Source organism: Erpetoichthys calabaricus, chromosome 11, assembly GCF_900747795.2.
Source record: "Erpetoichthys calabaricus chromosome 11, fErpCal1.3, whole genome shotgun sequence".
Lineage (NCBI taxonomy): Eukaryota > Metazoa > Chordata > Cladistia > Polypteriformes > Polypteridae > Erpetoichthys > Erpetoichthys calabaricus.
In genome coordinates, this window is record NC_041404.2 from 27,790,296 (window position 1) to 27,810,480 (window position 20,185).

Below are 20,185 nucleotides of genomic sequence, written 5' to 3' on the forward strand. Positions count from 1 at the left end.
GAACTAGAAATCAGAGTGGTGTGATGATTATTACACAAAGAAAAGATCAAAACTAATTGTAGAAGACAGTGTCATTTAAAAACCCTTTACTAATGTCACTGTTGTCTTTTTTAAGGTTTGCTTATAGTGCAGAAATGTTGTGGCATCTCTGACTTTCTGATTGCCTTCCCTAGGAATGAGGAAGATGTGGCATGTGTCTATGACTTGAGCTCTTTTTGCAGACAGCATTATTTTAATATTTATAGTTTTGTTTTTTTCTTTTGTGCTCAAACCTTTTTTAGTTTTTTAGACTGCTATTTGTTTTTTCTCCAATAATATGAACTACATCTGCAAGAAAAAGAATGTGACCTTAGGAATTATCAGGATTTCTACATGAATTACTCATGAAATATGGTATTATCTGAGTCATAGCATTAGACAAACCAAATCTGTTTGACCAAGTAATACCAAAGCGATTTGTACATCTTGTCAATACTAAATACATTGTTTAAATCAGCATAGTCAGGGCTGGAAAAAATATGTGAACCTCTAAGATAATGACTTCTCCAAAAGCTACTTGCAGTCAGGGCCTTCAGTCAGTGAGATGAGATTAAAGCTGCCTTGTCCCATAACAAGGTTTGGTTACTGACAGAGTCCCTTTTCTCAAGAAAGATCTCTTAATGTGAACTGTGCTCAGTTCAAAGTAAATATCAGAATGCCTTAGAAGAACTGTAGAGGTGCATAAAGTTAGGAAACCGTACAAAAGCATTCTATAGGCCTGGGTGTGCATCAATCCACTGTAAGGCAAATTGTTTACAAATGAAGGAAATTTATTATGATTGCTATTCTGAAGCTTAATAGAAGTTGAGTGATGTAACAAGACAAGAAATCATTTGAGGGAGGTTATTGCTGCTTAAAGAGGTTCTACCAGTTACTCAGTACAAGAGATCGCATACTTTTTTCAGCATGGACTGAATATTTAAAGAAAGGGTGCAGTATAGACAGGAAGATATCCAATTGGTTGTGTTTTATTGGCTTATGCAGACTGTTTTTCTAATGCTGTAATTTATTTGAAGATCTGATCACATTTTTATGAAATTCAGGTTAAATGCAAAGGGTTATAAACTTTTATTGAAACTGTACTTGTAATTGTTCAGCATTAATTTTGTACATGGTTAAGGAAGCCACATCCAAACTCAGTCCAAGACTATAATGCTATAGGGATTTGTAGGACTTAATGTTAAATCAAAGAACACAAAAATTGATGTGTCTGGATGAGCCAGCTGTTGGGAGCTTGAAAAAAGAATGCATTAGTTTAAAGGGGTTGTGACCACTGAGTTTGAAAGTGAAGCCTTGAGGAGCTGAATATTTGCATGGATGCTTCCAGAATTTAAGTGCAGAAGGACTGATCTATAGATTATAAGGAATGTAACTCATCCAGCTGAAATTACAACATGTTTGTTATTAAGGTGTAAATTTCCAATGTTGTTCTCTCTTGTCATACGTTTCATGAGGAGCAAGTCCACCCTCCACACAGACAGTAGATGAATTGGGATTTTAAGAAAATTGTACACGACATGAATGGAATAATGCATTATGATAGAAAATTGTTTTAAGTACTGTATAGGCACCTCAGCATGGTGAACAATTGTACAATGGTGGATATAAAATATACCTTTCTTTGAAATAAGACAGCACCCTATGGCTTAAGATTATAACCACAATGTGAATAATTAATTTAATTTTTTTACTTTACATTCTCAAATCCACTTAGCCTGTCCTGGCTGCACTTGGTTCAAAGCAGGAGTCAACTGTGGTCAGGGCACCAGTCCATTACAGGACCTATTCACACACACACTTGCATTCACACAAGCAGTTTGGACCTGCTACTAACCTTAGCGTGTGTGTTTGAAATGTGGATGGACAAACCTACACTGACATCAGGAGAAGGTGAAAAATTCACACAGATAATGACCGAGTGCAGGAATGGTCCCAAGGATGCAGCAGTAACCAGAAATTCTTGTGCATTTGACAAATTAATTTCTGGATGTCATAAAAAAATTATAGTTCTTTAAGGAATAGATTGGTTCATAGTGAAATTACTACTTTTAACTCTCATGGAGGTAGGCTTTTTTGAGCATACTCCTACATGAGCCTTTAAACATAATGCAGCATTAGAAAACATCCACTACCATATTGAAAACGCATCCATCTGTCTGTTTTCTGAACCTATTTTAGAACCCATCCTAACACTACTATTTCTCAGTCCTAAATGAGATGCTAGTCAATTGACAAGGTAACAGTATAGAGGGAATAGGTAAAGTAGTCACAGAAATGAACGCAAAAATTCCAGCTATAAATGCTTTAGAAAAGAGTCTGTGAAATTGATAGGATCAAAATTATAATCCATCTGTTTTATGATTTGCTTTTTCTCCTCTAAACGTTCGGAGAGCTTGAGCCTTTTCCATTTCAAATCACACAACACTGGAATGAGATGTCACTCCATCACAGGATGCACTGTGCTGTCATAAGGGGCCAGTCACCCACTAATCAGGTTACAGAATGTTTCTTTTCAGAGGATGTAAAAATGCACTAATATTAATGATGATTTTCTCAAAACTAATTACTGATTTATTTATTTTTATCCAGAACGAAAGCTGAGCAATTACTCATGATCAATACCTACAGTATGTTGCACAGCTGGCATGCTGCTTATTTGATGTGACAGAATTTGACTGTAGATACACAATGATTAGTGCTACCACCTCACAGCACCGGGGACCTTTGTTCAAATCTCTGCTCAATCACTGTGTGAAGTTTGCATATCTTCGAAGGTTTGTGTTTGTTTCCACACTGAGAGTGCTCTTGTTGATTCTCTTGCATCCCAAAGAAGTGCAGGCTTGGTTGATTTCTCTCTACAGTGGATTCAGGAAGTACTCTGACCCTTTCACTTTGTGCACATTTTCTTGTATTGTAGATTTCATTTTAAACAGATAATTTGTAGTTTTTACCTATTAGTTTACACCCAGTAAATGATAATGACAACGTTAAAACATTTTTAGAAAGGTTTGCAAATTTATGTAAAATCAAAAACTGAAATCTCCCATTCATGTAAGTATTTCAGACCCTTTGCTGTGGCACTTAAGATTATGGTCCGGTTCATCCTTTTTGCATTACTTCTTTTGGAGATGTGTCTTGGAGAACTTGACTGGAGGCCACCTGTGGCAAACTGAATTAGAAAGACACACACTTGTGTACGTAAGGCCCCACAATTCACACTGCATATAACAATAAGCACCAAGCCATGATGTGCAAAGAACACTCTGTAGACCTCCACGATCAAGTTGTGGTGTTGCATAGATAAGGTCAAGGGGACAAAACAATTTCTAAAGCTTTGAGTGTTCCCAGGAGTACAGTGGCCTCAATAATTGTGAAATGGCAGAAGTTTGGAACCACTAGGGCTCTTCTTGGAGTTGGCTGTCCTGTCAAACTAAGTAGCCATCAAGAATGGCCTTTGTCAGATAGGTAACCAAGAACCCAGTGGTCAGTCTAACAGAGCTTCATAAGTCTTCTGCTGAGAATCTTCCTGTAAGGACAAACTTCTCAGCAGCACTCCATAATTCAGGTGTTTAGGATCGAGTGGCTAGATGGAAGTCAATCTAGAGTAAAAAGCATATAACAGTTTAAAAGACTATGAGTGTATGAGGAAAATATTCCCTGCTGTGATGAGAGAAAAATTGAACTCTTTGGTCAGAACTCCAGGCACTGCTCATCACCTGCCTAATATCATCCCTGTGGTGAAGAATGGTGTAGGCAGCATCATGCTATGGTGGTGCTTCGCAGCTGGAGTGGACAGGAGACTGGTCAGAATTGAGGGAAGGATGAATGCAGACAAACACAAATACTGTATGTACTTGAAGAAAACTTTCTCTGGAGAGTATGTAACCCCAAAATGAAGAAACAGTTTGCCTTTCAGCACGACTATGACCTGAAGCATCCAGGCAAGACAACGCTGGTGTGGCTTTCAGACAAGTGTCTGACTGTTTTTAAGTAACACACCAAAAGCCCTGACGTAAATCCCATAGAACATCTGTGGAGAGATCTGAAGATGGCAGTTTACAGACACTTCCCATCCAGTTTCACATAGCTTGTGGAGATCTGCCAGGAAGAATGAGATAATTATCCAAATCCAGATGGACAAAGCTTATAGAGACTTACCCAAGGAGACTCAAATCTGTAATTGCTGCAAAAGGGGCTTCTACTAAGTATTGAATTAATGGTCCATGAAACATTTTGTTAAAGGTAGAGAATGTACAAATTAAACATGGGGAGACAATGCACTGTAAATTAAAACAAGTTCACTCCCATTGTAAGTCAGTAGCACTGGTCACTGTGCCACTATGTGGCCCTATACCTGTGGGCAATCATCAAAATGTGTAATGTGTTTATTTTAAAAAAACCCCATAGAAAGAAGAGGTCCAACCCAAATAGAGACTAAAAACAAACCTGTGATCTCAACACATCTAAGCTGTAGAATATTTGTTAGACTGATGTTCTCCAGACAGTGACAAGTGCATTTTTCTTGATACTGGGATTGCAAAATCCAGTCATTCAAAGTTACTTGTTAAATTAGGTCATCTTAAACTTGAAAGCATTAAAGTTAAGATCAGGTTTCCACTTCTTTAAATACGCTGAAAAAATTTGCAGCTTAGATGGTAGTGTGCTTAATTTTTGATAACGCCAAAGTGAAAGAAACATCAGATCACATTCATGGAAAGGTACAGAATGTTCTAAAAACATTGCTAGTCACTGCTGTGTCTCTTCTGTCTTGCCTTTGGCAGATTCCCTGCTACCAGCAAAGATTTTCCTGTCTTTTCAGTTACAGTAGCTGGTCAATTTTCTGTCCGTATCAACCTCCGCTTTACCAACAACCACAGACCTCCTTTCAACTCTGTATTTTGTAAATGCAAATGTTTTTCTGTATAAAAAAGAGAAAAGTGGACAATCACTTTTGATTTATGAGTAATTCTCCACTTATTTGCATCAGTTGCATTACATTGTACATATTTGCTGACAGATTTATTGCATTTGCCCACACACATTTTTAATAATGACGTACTGAATTTACCAGTAAGATATAATTTGTATGGCGGCCTTAAACCACAAGTATTGGTTTTGTGTTTTAAAAGAAGCCAAGTAAAATCCAAACATATCAGGACATTTTTTATTACAGTATGTTCAGGATATGTTTTTTTTCTGCAGCTGATTTATATTTAACTGTTTTTGCTGATTTTGATTTAGGTGGTAATGCCCCTTCTCAGATTATTTATTTTTGACATTAAACTGTCACAGGCTGAGACCTTAGAATGAATGTAGTCAAGTCCTGAGGGCATCTTCTTTCTTTATCTGTTCAACACACATTTTATTCCCTCCTTCTGTAATGAAAATGATGCATTTGAAATGTTCTTTCGATGAAACAATACTATTTTCAATACCTGTACAATGCTTCAAAATTCCTTTTAAGACATTTTCACACTTGTGGCATGCTGCTTTTAATATGTAATTTACTAGTCACAACTTCATTTTTAGGTAATGGACCCCACAACCCTGAAATAGGAACATAAGTTAGAAAAGGAATGGACAGATATATTCATACTGATGAGTTAAAATTATACTTTAGTTATCTAAACTATACTTTTGTATGTCATGAGGTTGATATTACAATATATTTAAGTAGTGAAAATATGAATTACAGATATTTATAATTCTACATCTAGTCAAAGTGGAGAAACCTTCCCATTTGTCTCAGTGGAATCTTTTAGAGACATCGCAGTTAAAATTATGTAGGCATCTTTAATTACATTTTGATTAGCTAAATCTGAATCTTCAAATCAACCATGGGTTAATTTTGGGTGCAAGACAATTACCAGCCCTGAACTAGGAGACCTCATCACAGGGCCCACTCACATCAGTCCGTTAATCAGTCATTTTCTAACCCGCTTCCTCCTGAACAGTGTCGAGGGGGTTGCTGGAGCCTATCCCAGCTAACATAGGATGCAAGGCAGGCATAAACCCTGGACAGGGCGCCAGTCCATCGAAGAGCAAACACACGCATCTATCACCAATTCACCTGTCATGCATGTCTTTTGACTGTGGGAGGAAACTGGAGCACCAGGAATAAACCCATACAGACATAGGGAGAAAATGCAAACTCCATGCAGGGAGGACCGGGGACACGAATCCAAGTCTCCTTACTGAGAAGCAGCAGCCCCTGGGCCATTTAATGCCATTGCATAACCTGGCATGAATGTCTTTGAGATGTGGGAGGAAAAGTCATGTTAACATGGACAAGCACCTGGGTGCTGGATTTGTGAGCACTAACAACAACACCATCATGCTGCTCTAAAACTGCACATTTAGTTGTCTAAAAACACTTTTTTAAAATTTAACTCATATTTGTATGAGATATTCATTTTTCATCTGAATTAGTTTAAAACATCTTTGCCACCATTTTTCTAGCAGAGTCCCAAGTAAAAAATGGAGTTCAAGACAATAGCAATTAACCCTTTTCATGCTTATGTAGAGTATCTTTTCTTCTGAGCTAACGTGTGTGAGTCTGCAAAGATAGAAAACGGCACATCACGTTGTTTCTCGATGGCATCTGCTGCTGGTCAGTATGTATAACTTAGCATAACTGTATTGTAATTAAATTATTATTTTTTGACTAAAAATATGAACCATAAGTTTAAATGCTGTATTCAGTGCAGAAAGTTAATATGTCACATACAACAATTTTTGGAAAATGATGTGAAGATAAATGTTTTGCTAGGTATAGATAGATCAAATACAGTTATTTTATAAGCTTTTACATTGTTTATTCTGTATTACAATATGCTGACATCTGTCTAAACAGGGCAGGCTAATGTTAAACATAAAGAGCATGTTAGTCAAAATTGTTAAAATTCTGGCATAAAAAGTTTAGCAAACTAACACTGGTAATTTATGAAGGAATTCCTCCTTGAAATGTTTATAGGCTTTATCCATGTTTGATGCTTTTGTTGTGTGGTGCCTTTTAGCAGTACTTACATGGCAAAAATGTGATTATCCAAAGTGAAAACAGAGAATGAACACAGTCTATTTCTGGCAAACTAACAGGAAGTAGATTTACCTGTGGATGTGCCTGGGTTTTGGGAAACGGGTTAATTCAGAGTTGAGAGAATAATTACAAACCTCTCTTTTGGAAATGTGTTTTAAATAATTAAAGCAGGAGTTAATATGGTGTATTAAATCTTAATACAGCTTGTCATGTGACAGCTGTTCTTCGTAACGTGTTGTCTCACTTGTTTTACTCCAACTAGTCTACTCCTGCCTGTGTCTGGATTGTTTAATTAAAAGAACACTCCACACAAAAATATTTTTTTTATCTTTGTTACCCCATGAAGTTAGAAGTGATGGTCGATAAATAAAATTTAATCTCATGTTTTCACTCTAAACTGAAATTAAAAGGTTTATGATATAAGACAAGCAAATGGTAACCAAATCTGTAAACCGGTAAACAATATGAAGACACTCTGGTAAAAAGAAAATCTAATGTTACTTTTATCGTATAATCTACATGACAGTTTATCAATCAAAACATACAAAATGTTATTCAATAGATACTTTTGGAAAAATCAGTGCACATCATCATCATTAACAGAAAATGCAAGTCACATGGGTTTGCCTTTTTAGAATGTAGTCATAGGAACAGATTCTTTTCCTCTGCTGTTCAATTGTGATTATTTGCTCTACTCCTTTATTTCTTACTAGACAAAGAGCCCATTTCGACAACATAAGATGAAATGGGCACGAGTTTGTGTCAGCAGTGTATGAAGAACAAATGATAAGTAACGAAGAAGCTGTTTTGTAATGATTGTAGTCTGCTTTACTCATTACTGTACAGGCTTGTACTGTTAGTTGATGAATTTTCCAGGCCTATAGTAGAATATTGAATGATGAATGTTCTAGTACAATATGGAATAGAAATAAGTATAAGCATCACAAACCTGATTATAGGTGTATTGAATGAATGCGTAATTGAATCAGAATGCGTAATTAGGCCTCGAGCTGTAGTCGAAATCGCCTTTCAGGCCTCTAGAGCTTTAATCGAAGTCGCCTTTCTCGTTGAATTTTTGTGGCCGTAAATCCGCCGCCTGCCGCGATGTTGGGGTTGGATGTCGGTCTCGTAAGATTTTTCGGGCAGCTGCGCAGAAGGCAACTGCGCATTCGGCTTCGGACATGCGCAGAAGGCGACTGCGCATTCGGCTACGGACGTGCGCAGAAGGCGACTGCGCATTCGGCTACGGACGTGAGTGAGTGAGTGAGGAGGCAGGCGAATTATGTATTAAGATTACAGACATATTAATGCGGCCGCTGGAAGATCACAAGATAACCCATTTGTTTTCCAATCCAAGGAGTGGGACCAACACTCATCGTTTTAACTTTCTAATGGATATTAAGCATACTGAAGATTTTAACTGAATACTATGAGAAACAAAACAGCTCTGTAAAATGTCCATAATGTAAGTTGGAACAGGAGTTGACAGTTGGACAGATCTTGGAAACTCTAGTTTATTACAATGATCAAATAATTAATTTTGTTTAAACAACAAGAACAAGGTAAAATAAAAAGATAAGCATTTATGACTACATGTCAGTGTTTCCTAAATTCAGCACTGAGAACCATATGGCTGTGGGTTTTTATTCCAAACAGTTTCACAATTGGTGCATTGTTCTTAAATTTAATCGATTTCATTGGTTAATGATATTTTTTTATTCTCTTAATTGAATGAAATGCAGAAATATTTGTATTTTGTTCTAAAAACTTTAAATGATTCTTTTTAATTAACCCCGTTTTATAGAGTGTGTTCCCTAAATTGTATCTAAATGCTCACAGCACTGAATGCTAAAGGAGGTCACTTATAGAAAGCCAAGTTCAAATCAAAAATGAAATCAGATCAACTTTTGTCACAATTGCAAGTGATTTGTCACAAGTGCAAACTGTAGTGAAGTGCTTAATTATAGAAGCTCAAGAAAAATATCAGATTTATAATAAACCATACCCCCCCCCCAAATGCACATAAGGACTGGCTTAGATAATAAAAGAACTGCTGTTGTCTGATAATAGACTTCAAGGTGGGAGTAAAATGTAGTCAGATCTGCCCAGTTGTGCCACAGGTTTTCATTTAAAGGCATTAACCTTTGAAAGGAGCAGGGCCAGCTTGTTGTGTACACAAATGGAACATAGTGGTAGATGTTTGCGCCTTCCAAAGTTCTCTGAAGTCAGCTGCATCCTAGGGTCAGAATGATTTATTATCAGAGTGTTGGTAATGTAGTGAATTATCTCTGTTGCTGACTTAAGTTACATCATTCTTATTAATGTTTATTAACCCCCCAAATTTTAGTTTTAATTGTCGTGTGCTTGTGTTTTATTTATTTATTTATTTTTTGCCATTGCTCATTCATTTAAATCTCCAGTCCCCCTCTTACCTTTTCTACTCTATCTGATTGTTTTAGATGAAGCCCATCCAGCATTTGAAATAAGTCCTCCGCAGTACCCAAAATGCCACAATACCTAAATTCGCCAAGTCTCTTAATGAGAGGTGACAGTTCTTCCACCTTATTTAAAAGCAATCAAACATTCCTCATTATATGGAGATGGGCCAGTTCTGTAACCTTTCCTCCATACTTTTATCCACACTCCAGATCCTCACCATTAACATCCTCAGATGACCTTCTCCACCAGTAAGGTGTAACAGAGCTCCTTAGATGATAGTGATCGCTGCGCTACCAACCGAGAAGGGGAATATTTAATATATCCCACCTTACATTCCTCAGAGTCTCTTGCATTCTCAGATATTGTAGAAGTAGGTAGCTTTCAGATCCTCTACGCTCACCCTTTAACATCTCTCCAGTTCACAGCTTGTCCAAAAGTCAATTGAAATGGGCAGACACTTGGGTCTGCAATGATATTAGCACCTCTCCAATTTAAAAATTTTTTAAAATAATAACAAGCCCGAGGCCAAATCTTAGCATTAATAATGTTAATAATAAAAAATAAAGGAGAGAGAGCTTCTGTGAAAAGCTGCCACATGTGTGGTACCTGGATGTCACTGCTTTTTAATACCTGCTACTTCCTTTTTCAAAGTTTAATATAATCAGAACACATGACCCTCCATATTCTGAGTTGGAAGGAGTCTTTGAGGATCATAGGCCATGTTGCTAGTTAGAGGTTATGACCATGGAATTTAGTTAGGTATCTGTAAACTTGATAACTTAGGTTCAGCAACACTTTTAACACAGGTATTAATTACTTATATAATTACATAAATAACTTTTTAATTGTAACATAAAGTTCTGAAACTCACTTAATCCAATTCAGGGGGTAATAGACCCCGGGCAGGGACTAACTAATCACATGGCTCTTGCGCACAAAATTTACAACTACAAATTAAAGCAACCTGCAAGTCTTTGAAAAGTGGAAGGAAGAAGCCGAGTACCTTGATTAGAAAAGCCTACGTAGACTTGAGAAGAATACACAAACCACCCAGACAGTGAATGAGTTCAGCCTAACCACTGTGCCACTATACCACCCATTTTAGAAGTGTACAATTAATATGTATAATCCATTAAACAAACACCTGAAAAAATGGAAGTTCTCCCTGAATAAGGAATGTTCCAAATTTCTGGAGCTTACACTGGTAGTTGAGTAGGTAGGTATACACAGAGCAGGGTCCCATGGGGCTTGGGGGTCCATGCATTAAGCTTAATTATTAACAAGTCTGTCTACCTGACATCCGACTGAAAGGTTAATGGTGCTATCATTCTGATATCTCCATAGAGCTTAATTATGGCTGTTGAGTTTTTATGTAGCTTATTTGCTTCATGTATCTCATTGGTGGTCATTTTTTAGTTGGATTTGATTTAATATGGCAAAGGTGTGGGGTCAGTCTATTTTAATTTTTTGCACTTTGACCCATCAAAATTTTAGATAAGCAACTGTATACTGGTCATTGGGTGCTAAAGAGCAAAATGACCCAGAAGAAAAGATTGGCAAAAGTGTAGCGAGATTTCTGCATTGCACTGCCCCAGTGCTTTGTGTGCGGCTCTGCCCCAAAACTAGAGATCATTCTGAGTGGGGAGCTCTGTGAAGTACAAACCTCTTATCATCCAACATCTGGAAGAACACTTTAGCTGTCTCTTCATTTAATTTTCATGGCAGTGTTTCAAAATTTTTAAAGCTATGAAAATAAACACTTTGGAGTGCTTGACAGTAATACTAACCAACTGGTATAATTCTACATGATATTAGAGAATCACTGGGTTCGATGATTACTCTCAGCCTAGAGTCACAAATGCTGTTTTGTTTGGTTTATGCTCAGCTTTGATTTGTCGTTATACTGTATTAATTTGTTTCCAGTCTAGTTAAAATATATTTGGTGTAAAAAAAGAAAAAAAGATAATGAGATTGTAAAGGGTTGCGGTCCATCCAGGTAGCCTGTTTAAAAAAGGAGAGAAAAAGGAGGAAAAAAAGGGGAGGCAAAGTCCAAATAAACTACTGGGTGTCTATTACCTATTTCTAGTCTTTACTATCCAGCTCTTTCTAGTTTAAAATTCCTGAGTTACGAATTTCTCCGGACGGGGATGCGTCCTTCACAGAACTGGTGGTCATTGAACAACAAGTACCGGTGTTGTGTCTCTTTATATAGGTGCTGGAGTGGAAGAGGCAGGACCACCAGACAAAACCTTGGAAATGACTTCAGAAGTCGTCTTCTTCATTCTTCAGTCTGCAAGTGGAAAAGACAGAGGTGTTGGTGGCTGCAACATCTCAGGTGCTTGTGGCAGAGATGCTCTCTGTGCACACATGTGCGACATTGCCTATACTGTCTATATTTCCTACATGTTTTACTTTCCAATTAATCCATTGTTCCCTTGCTTTTTTAATATCATCAAATGTATAGTGATCCCTTTGGGCTTAATGCAGTCACTCCACAAGCATGTATTATTTTAGTGTATAAAATACTCTGCACTACCCTACCACCAAACCACAGAGCAATCACTTCCATCACATTGCGTCCTTTAAATGCACCAAACTTTTTCATTATGGACTTGGAGTTTTCTTCCAATTATAGTGTAGAACCTGCTCCAAGTTTGTCAGTACATTGCTAGGAGTGTAAAACCTCTCAGACTCCCTCTCTGATTTTATTCATTTGAAAGGTGCTATATTAAAAGATGTTTCATGGCTTGTATGCAACTTTCAGATCAAGCGCTTTTTTCATAACTGGTGTTTCTTCAGTATGCTGTGTATTTGGTTACATATAAGCCCTCCTTATATTATGGCTATGACATAAGATACTAATTAACTAATTGTATCAGTATGCTTGGTGTTCTAAAAATCCAGAAATTTGAAGTTTTGAAAAGGAAGTTCAGCCACAACATGAGCTTTCTGTTACACTAAGAAATTAATGCATTTTGAAAGGACTGTAGGAGAAAGGCTGACATCTTTTACAGGCATACTTTTATTGACTTATATAAAGAGAATTAACAGTCCTCCATGCTTCCTTGCACTTCACTGTTTTCCACACTTTCTTTAAATTAAAGCAAATATCTGACTTGGAAAGAAAACTCTAAAGAATTTGTGATCCCTTAGTTCTGGAGCTGTATTCCATTGCTGTAAGCATCTGGTGTGGTCAGAATGATTCCAGCTCAAGATTCTCTTCTGCTCGAGGACTTGGCTGAACATAAGCCCTTGTGGTTGTGATATAACGTAATATAACTTTCTCACTTAATCCAATTCATAGTGCTGGGTGGGCAAATCCTATCCTGGCAGCACTGGGCATTAGGGAGGAATCAGCCCTGGACAGGGCATCGGCACATTTCAGGGTCCTCTCATGCAAAACAGTCACACTATGCTAATTTAGAATTGCAAATTAACCTAAAGCTGATGTCACATTACATGACCTCTAGGTGTGGGGTATGTCAGATTTGCCGACCACAGTTGCTAATCTCGTCACTGGGCCATGTCAATTTAAATGATTGAAAAATGCAGGCCATGTCACATTTATTTGGCTTATTTGGCCTTTATCCAAGGTGACTTACAACATTTATCATACAATGGTTACATTTGATTTGGTTTTCCTTTTGGAGCACAGGCAGGTCAAGTGACCAACTTATGGTCACACAGTCTCAGTAGCAGAATTTGAACCCACAACCTCAGGGTTTGAAGTCCAAAGTCTTAACCACTGCACAATAGCAATCGCACGCCAACATTCTAGCACAGCTGTGCTCGCTCCTTTTTCTGACTGCCTCTAGCATGCTGCCTGACAGATCCAATGCTTTTAGAAGGGTTAACAACTATGAAGAGTACAACCTCAATCTCAACTCTCTCTTTTTGTTTTCCTCATTCTATTGTGGTATGTAAAACACCCAACATCTGACAGACAAGCTTATCTTTTGTTTGAGAGGACCGAAACCCAGTGTTCATCAGTCCTTATCACTGCATTATATATATTATCATTTTGGATGAGCATTGCACACAGAGCTCATCAGCACAACTATTTGACTTTATTGATGTGAATCGCAGACTAGATAGAGGGAGTTGCTGGGCATGTCACATTATACATCCAGCTTCACGGAAGCATGCTGCTGACAGCCTCTGCCACGCAGATTATGTCAATGAAGTCTACCACTGAAAATAGCTGGAAATAATTGTTTAATGTAAGATGGCTTTAAGCAGTCATTTGGAGAACATCTGTATAAAGGATTTGAACCTGTCACTGTGTCGTTTATAAATTGGTTATCTTTTCCTTTGGCCTAAAACATTTCACACAATTGCTGCTATACTATGTTAGCATACTTTTGCTTTTTTACGTAAAGCATTTAGACCCCATTCAGTTTGTGTGGAGTGCCTATGGTATGGGTTTGCACACTGTTCAGTTGCTTCAATAGTTTTCTTCTCTTCCATGACTCCAGTTTCTTCTTCCATTTTCAGGCATGCAGTTGGATTGAGCCCCTCCTGGGAGCATTAATTGCAAGGCACGAGTCAAGCCTGAATGGAGGCACCAGGGCTCAGTGACATATCCATCCACACTCGCTCATACCAGATCAGCTCTAGAGATGCCAGTTAACCTAAAACACACATTTATGGGACATGGGAGGAAAACAAATGAACACTCCACAGAGAAAGTGATGCAAACCCAGTGTCTTCCAGAGTAGGACCTCTAACCTCTGTAAACCTATACCAGTACAAGACCAGACCAACAACAGACTCTGTATTCAGTTCAGTCTTAATTTATTTATTTATTTTTATTTTATTCAATATTGGGCCAGTGGGTTCAGACTCCCAGCAACTCTGTAATGGAAAAAACAAATTAATAAAAAGGATGGGTGAGTGGATGGACCGAGCACAACCTGTCTTTGTGAACTACATAGAGAGGTGAGCTCTGAACTACAGGGCCACACTGCACCACACCATGCAGTTTTGATGTCTTGACTATGAAAGTCAAGCCATTGAACTAAATCTGCATATCTATAATATCAAAAAAAAGTTCCAGAAATCAAAACAGATTCAGAAAGAAATACCAAAAATCACAGAATAGTTGAAATCTAAACAGGCATGATGACACAGTGGTGCTGCCTCACCATGCTAAGGACCTGGGTTGAAAGACCAGCTTTTTACCCGTCTACAGTGTGTGCCTTGTTGGACCCTTCTTCAGGTATTCCACTTTACCTCTAATGGACTAGCGCCCTGGAATATGTCTGAATTTTATTGTTCAACAACACAGGAGAATAATTAAAGTTAAATAAACCTGAAGAGACCCAGAAAACACAGACTATGTGACCATCATAACTAGCCACTACAGGACAGTTTGGAGACTTAGAGAATTGAGGCCTTGTGACAAGTATAAGCAGGGCAGATAAAGACACCCAGTCCTGGCCAAAATGCAAGGAAATAAAGAAAAAAAAACTTTCTTAAACTTAACAGACCAATTCACTCATTCATTCATTGTCAGACCTGCTTAATTCAATCCAAGGTTGACATTAGGCACAAGACAGGAGCATGCCAGTATATTTCAGGACCCACTCGCACATACACACACACTTACAATCGCACAGCAGCCAATTTAGAATTGACAATCGGCACATCATTGTGGATGTGGTCAGAAAACTCAGGCAGACATGGTGGAGAACACGTAAAGTAAAAAAGGACATCAAGCAGGAGTGGAATTCAAATCCAGAACATTCAGTTCATTTGATGGGGTTGTTACTCAGTCAATCAGTCATTATTTTAGATAGTGTCATTAACAGCATATATAAAAATAAATATAAATATAGCCAAAATCAAATTTATAAAAACAAAACCTTTTTTTCCATGAATTACCCTGTTTAACTCACAGCCCTGTATGAGGTTATCCATCAAAGACTGAGCAGACAGATGGCTAACGTTTCTCACCCCACAAACAGTATGAAGGCCTAGGTTTAGTTTTTTGAGCTTATTGTTTATGAGTAATCATTACTGTAAAGTACAGAGCCTATGAAATGTATTCAACCTCTTGGGTGTTTTCACATTTAATTTTTATATAACTTTGATTTCATTTGATTTTTTTTGACATTAATCAACAGAAACGTACTCATTAATTTGAAATTAAAAAAAACAGATCTCTGCAGCTTTGGCAAACTGACCTAATAAATAATAAATATAAAACATAACATAGTATATTGCATAAGTATTCATTCAGTATTTAGCTGATGCACCTTTGGCAGCCATGACAGCCTTGAGTCTGTGTGCACATGTCTCTCTATGAGCATTTAATTGGCATTTAATTATATGGCTTGTTAGTGCTTTCATTCTTACAAGACTAAAATTATACATTATTTGTTTTCTGAGAACTTTATGCATATGTTTTGTGGTCCTTCCCTTCTGTTTCATTTATTTCAAGACATTTTATTAACTGAGATACTTCATGATGTATGTATACAGGTTTAAATGGAGGAATGTTAGCTGGAGAGCTGGTGGTCTATTTGTCATTCGCACCTCATTACTAACTGATGGCTGGTTAAGAAAACAGGCACCAATTAAAACATAAAATGCAGTAGTTTAAAACTAAAATAGACAATTAAGGATTAACCCCCCAAAAATATTGCTGTAGTAGTAAATAAATGGGTTCTAATTAAAAAAAACTAGTTAAAATGAAAGCCTGCAGCCACGGTGGACCTTATCTGAGAACTCCTGGTATAATAAATCTGACCCCAAGACAAGTAATTTCCAATGTACTAATTCTATGATTTCTAAAACAAATTGGCTGCACCAGTAATGAATTAGGGGTGTCGTATTAAAAGGGGTGAATACTTATTTCAATCAGTTATGTTGCGTTTTATATTTGTAATTAATTTAGACTATTTTGTAGAGATCTTTTATTACTTTGACATTAAACATTATTTTACTGTTCAAAAATGCCCAATTAACTTCGTTGTGATCTAATACAACAACATCATTTATATACCTGTATATATAGCACATTTTCATACAAATGATGTGGCTCAAAGTGCTTTACAGGATGAAGAAAGAGAAAAAAGACAAAATATATCAAAAATAAAATTAGGCAATACTAATTAACAAAGAATAAAAGTAAGGTCCAATGGCTGGGGTGGACAGAATGTTGTGTAACAGTAAAATGTGAAAAATTCCTAGGGGGTGAATACCTTTTTTAAACACAGTCTTTTGTTAAAATAAATAGCCATGGCAATAGATTTCCTTTTCAGCTTGAATTTGATATGACATATTAATAAAAACAATACATTTACAGTTTAATCTCATTCGTTCTTTTCTGCCTGTTTTAACATGGTGTCATGGGGAGGCCAGAACCTATTAAGAACCAACCCTGTTTGGATTGCCAGTCCATCAGACTTCAAAATCATTCATGATCTAACAGTTTACAATCACTAATGCTCATGTTTTGCATGTCTTCAGGATATTTATGAAAATCATATCTCTGGGATATTCAAACTCCACACAGGTCGTGACTGAACCAGATTTGTATCCATTCTTCTGGGCGTGTGAGGCAGCAGCCCAAACCACTTTGCCACCCTAGTTGCATTTTAGCATTGTAAAAATCCAACCAGCCTCATATTACTCATCTGTATGATTCACTCACTGTACAAGCTCTCTTCTAAGGGAACACAGCACAGTTCACAATGTGCTTTAACTTCAATGGCAATCAATTTGTAAATAACTGCCACAAGGGGTCAGTACTTTAATAGCAATCTATGGCAAAGCTCTCAGAAAACAGAATTGTATTTCCTAAAGCTTCTTTACTGTGAATCACATTCATTTGGATTTTACAGCCATTTACTTTGCAAACACACACATTTGAAATGTCACAGTTTATTCACATAAAGGTTAACATTTTAGAACTTTGCAACAATCACATATTTTTCAGTGTTAAAGTGGCAGTTTAGTCAAGTGTACCTAAAGGGCGTTTTACTGTGTTTGCTATTGAACTTGCACATTTGATATTCAAACACTTGTATATCATTTAATTATTAGTCTGATGAATATACCTGACCTACCTGAATAATCTACACTCCCTTTAGAAAGTGGAATTCCTGTCTTCAAAGAATTCAATGATGTGAGTTATGAGTAAGGAAGGGTCAGCCGCTGCCTGTTCCCTTGTAGCTGCCATTGAATGCTGTGCCTGTGTCTCATTTCATCAACATACGGCCAATTCTAGTTTAAATACTCATTTCAGAAAGCAGGGCAATAGAATGACTCACGGTGAATGTGACTTATATGTACTGGTCACTTTTGAATGTTAAACCTGAAAATATTAGATGCTAACATCATCTTTTTTCTGTGTGTGGAGCAGTGAAACAGAATGTTAAATAAGTGAGGGTTGTGAATTTCTTCTATGTTTTTACTTCCATATAGTTGTCTTAATGCAGAAGGTGCAATGTGTTTGCTCTGTGCAATAAAGCCACGAAATTTTTATCAGACACCCACAAAGAAGCATTTAGGCTTTACATAGTGAATACCAATTATTATTGGGTTTTTTTTGGTATGATTTTCTAGGGCAGTATAGTGGTGTAGTGGTTACTGCATCCTTCCTGGACTTAAATCCTGCATTGGTTGTTGTCTGTATGGAGTTTGCATGTCCTCCATTGTTTTGCTTGTGTTTTTCTCTACACACTCCAATCACCAATAGTGTGTGTGTTATGTTAATTAATGATTTTAATTTTGCCCTGAGTTGGTGCTTTTGTGAGTAGACCCTAAGATAGAATGGCACCCTCTCCAGGGTTATTTCCTACCATGCCCAGTGCTGTCACAGTAGGCTAAATTGGATTGTGTTAGTCTGAGATTTTTTTTAATAAAATCTTGAGGCTAACAGGCCACAGTGCTTTCTGGTAGCTCCAGATAACCAGTACACTGCCGATCCCAAATATGCATACCTTGTTTGCCTATGGACATAAGAACATAAGATATTTAACAAATGAGAGGAGACCATTCAGTCCATCAAGCCTGTTTGTTTAGCTAATAGCTATGCTGTCCCAATACACTGTGGACAAAAGTATTGGGATGCCTAACCATTACACCAACCGGACTTTAATGACCTTGTATTCAAATACATAGACTTTAATATGGAGTTCCCCCACCCCCGTTTGCAGCTATAACAGCTTCCACTCTTCTTGGAAGGCTCTCCCCACGATTTTGGAGTGTTTCTGTGGGAATATGTGCCCATTCATTCCGTAGACCATTTATGAGGTCAGGCACTAATGTTGGACAAGAAGCCCTGGCTCGCAATCTCTGTTCCAGTTCATCCCAAAGGTGATTGATGGAGTTGAGGTCAGGACTGTGTGCAGGCCAGTCAAGTTCTTCCACACCAAACTCATCCAACCATGTCTTTATGGACTTTGCTTTGTGCACTGGGGCACAGTCATACTGGAATAGAAAAGGGTCTTCCCCAAAGTGTTTACACAAAGTTGGAAGCATAGCATTGTCCAATATATCTTGAAATACTGAAGCATTAAGTTTGCCCTTCACTGGGGCCTAGCCCAAACCCTGACAAACAGCCCAACATCACTATCCCTCCTCCACCAAACTTCACAGTTGACATAATGCAGTCAGGCAGGTAACATTATCCTGGTATCTGCCAAACCTAGACTCACCCATCTGACTTCCAAATAAAGAAGCGTGATTTGTCACTCCATAGAACATGTTTCCACCACTCCATCCGACACTTGGCACTGGACCTGGTGATATGAGGCTTGTATGCAACTGCTCAGCCATGGAAACCCTTTCCATGAAGCTCCCACCGCACAGTTTTTGCACTTACATTAATGCCAGTGGAAGTTTGGAACTCTTCAGCTATGGAATCAACAGAGCGTTGGTGACTTTTATGCACCATGCACCTTAGCAGTCGTTGACCCCACTCTTTGGCTTTATGTGGTCTTCCACTTCCTGGCTAAGTTGCTGTTATTCCTCATCACTTCTGTGCACATGACAATAAACTTTGAACTTGAACTTTCCAATAGTTCCACTTACAGTTGACCATGGAATATCCAGCAGGGGAAAAATTGCACAAACTGTCTTATTGCAAAGGTGGCATCCTATCACAGTACCAAGCTTGTCACTAAGCTCTTCAGATCGACGCATTTTGTTTTACAAATGTTTGGAAATGGAGACTGTATGGCTAGGTGCTTGATTTTATACAACTGTGGCAATGGGTCTGATTGAAATACCTGAATTCAATAATTTAAATGAGTTTCCCAATACTTTTGTCCATATAGTGTATCTCATCCAGATACTTCTTAAAGGTTGTCAAAGTTTCTGCTTCAACTCCATGACTCGGTAGTTTGTTCCAGAGTACCACAACTCTTTGTGTAAAGAAGTGCTTCCTGCCTTCAGTCTTAAATGCACTTTCCCTTAATTTCCACTGATGTCCTCAAGTTCCTGATTCACCCTTACGCTGTAAGAGTTTTGCTGGATCTCCTTTATCAATTCCTGTGAGGATTTTAAATACCTGGCTTAAGTCCCCACTCGGTGTCCTCTGCTCAGGACTAAACAGGTTTAATTTTCTGGATCTGTTAGAGCACATGTTGTTAAATCCTGGGATGAACTAAAGTAATCTCCGTCCATACATGATTTTATAAAAGTATATCTGTCCTCACTAAC

At 37.7% G+C, this 20,185-nt stretch overlaps 2 protein-coding genes across 2 annotated transcripts in view; one reads left to right on the forward strand and one right to left on the reverse strand.

Annotated features, from left to right (window-relative positions):
- The window catches only part of LOC114660266 (pterin-4-alpha-carbinolamine dehydratase 2-like), a 59,300-nt gene extending 39,579 nt beyond the window's left edge, over window positions 1-19,721 (forward strand). The window contains exon 5 of the transcript XR_007936186.1: window positions 19,708-19,721. The gene's annotated coding sequence lies outside the window, so the exon portion shown is untranslated. The remainder of the gene's footprint in view (window positions 1-19,707) is intronic.
- Window positions 1-20,185, reverse strand: part of pitx1 (paired-like homeodomain 1) — a 554,834-nt gene that overhangs the window by 501,172 nt on the left and 33,477 nt on the right. The window lies entirely within an intron of this gene.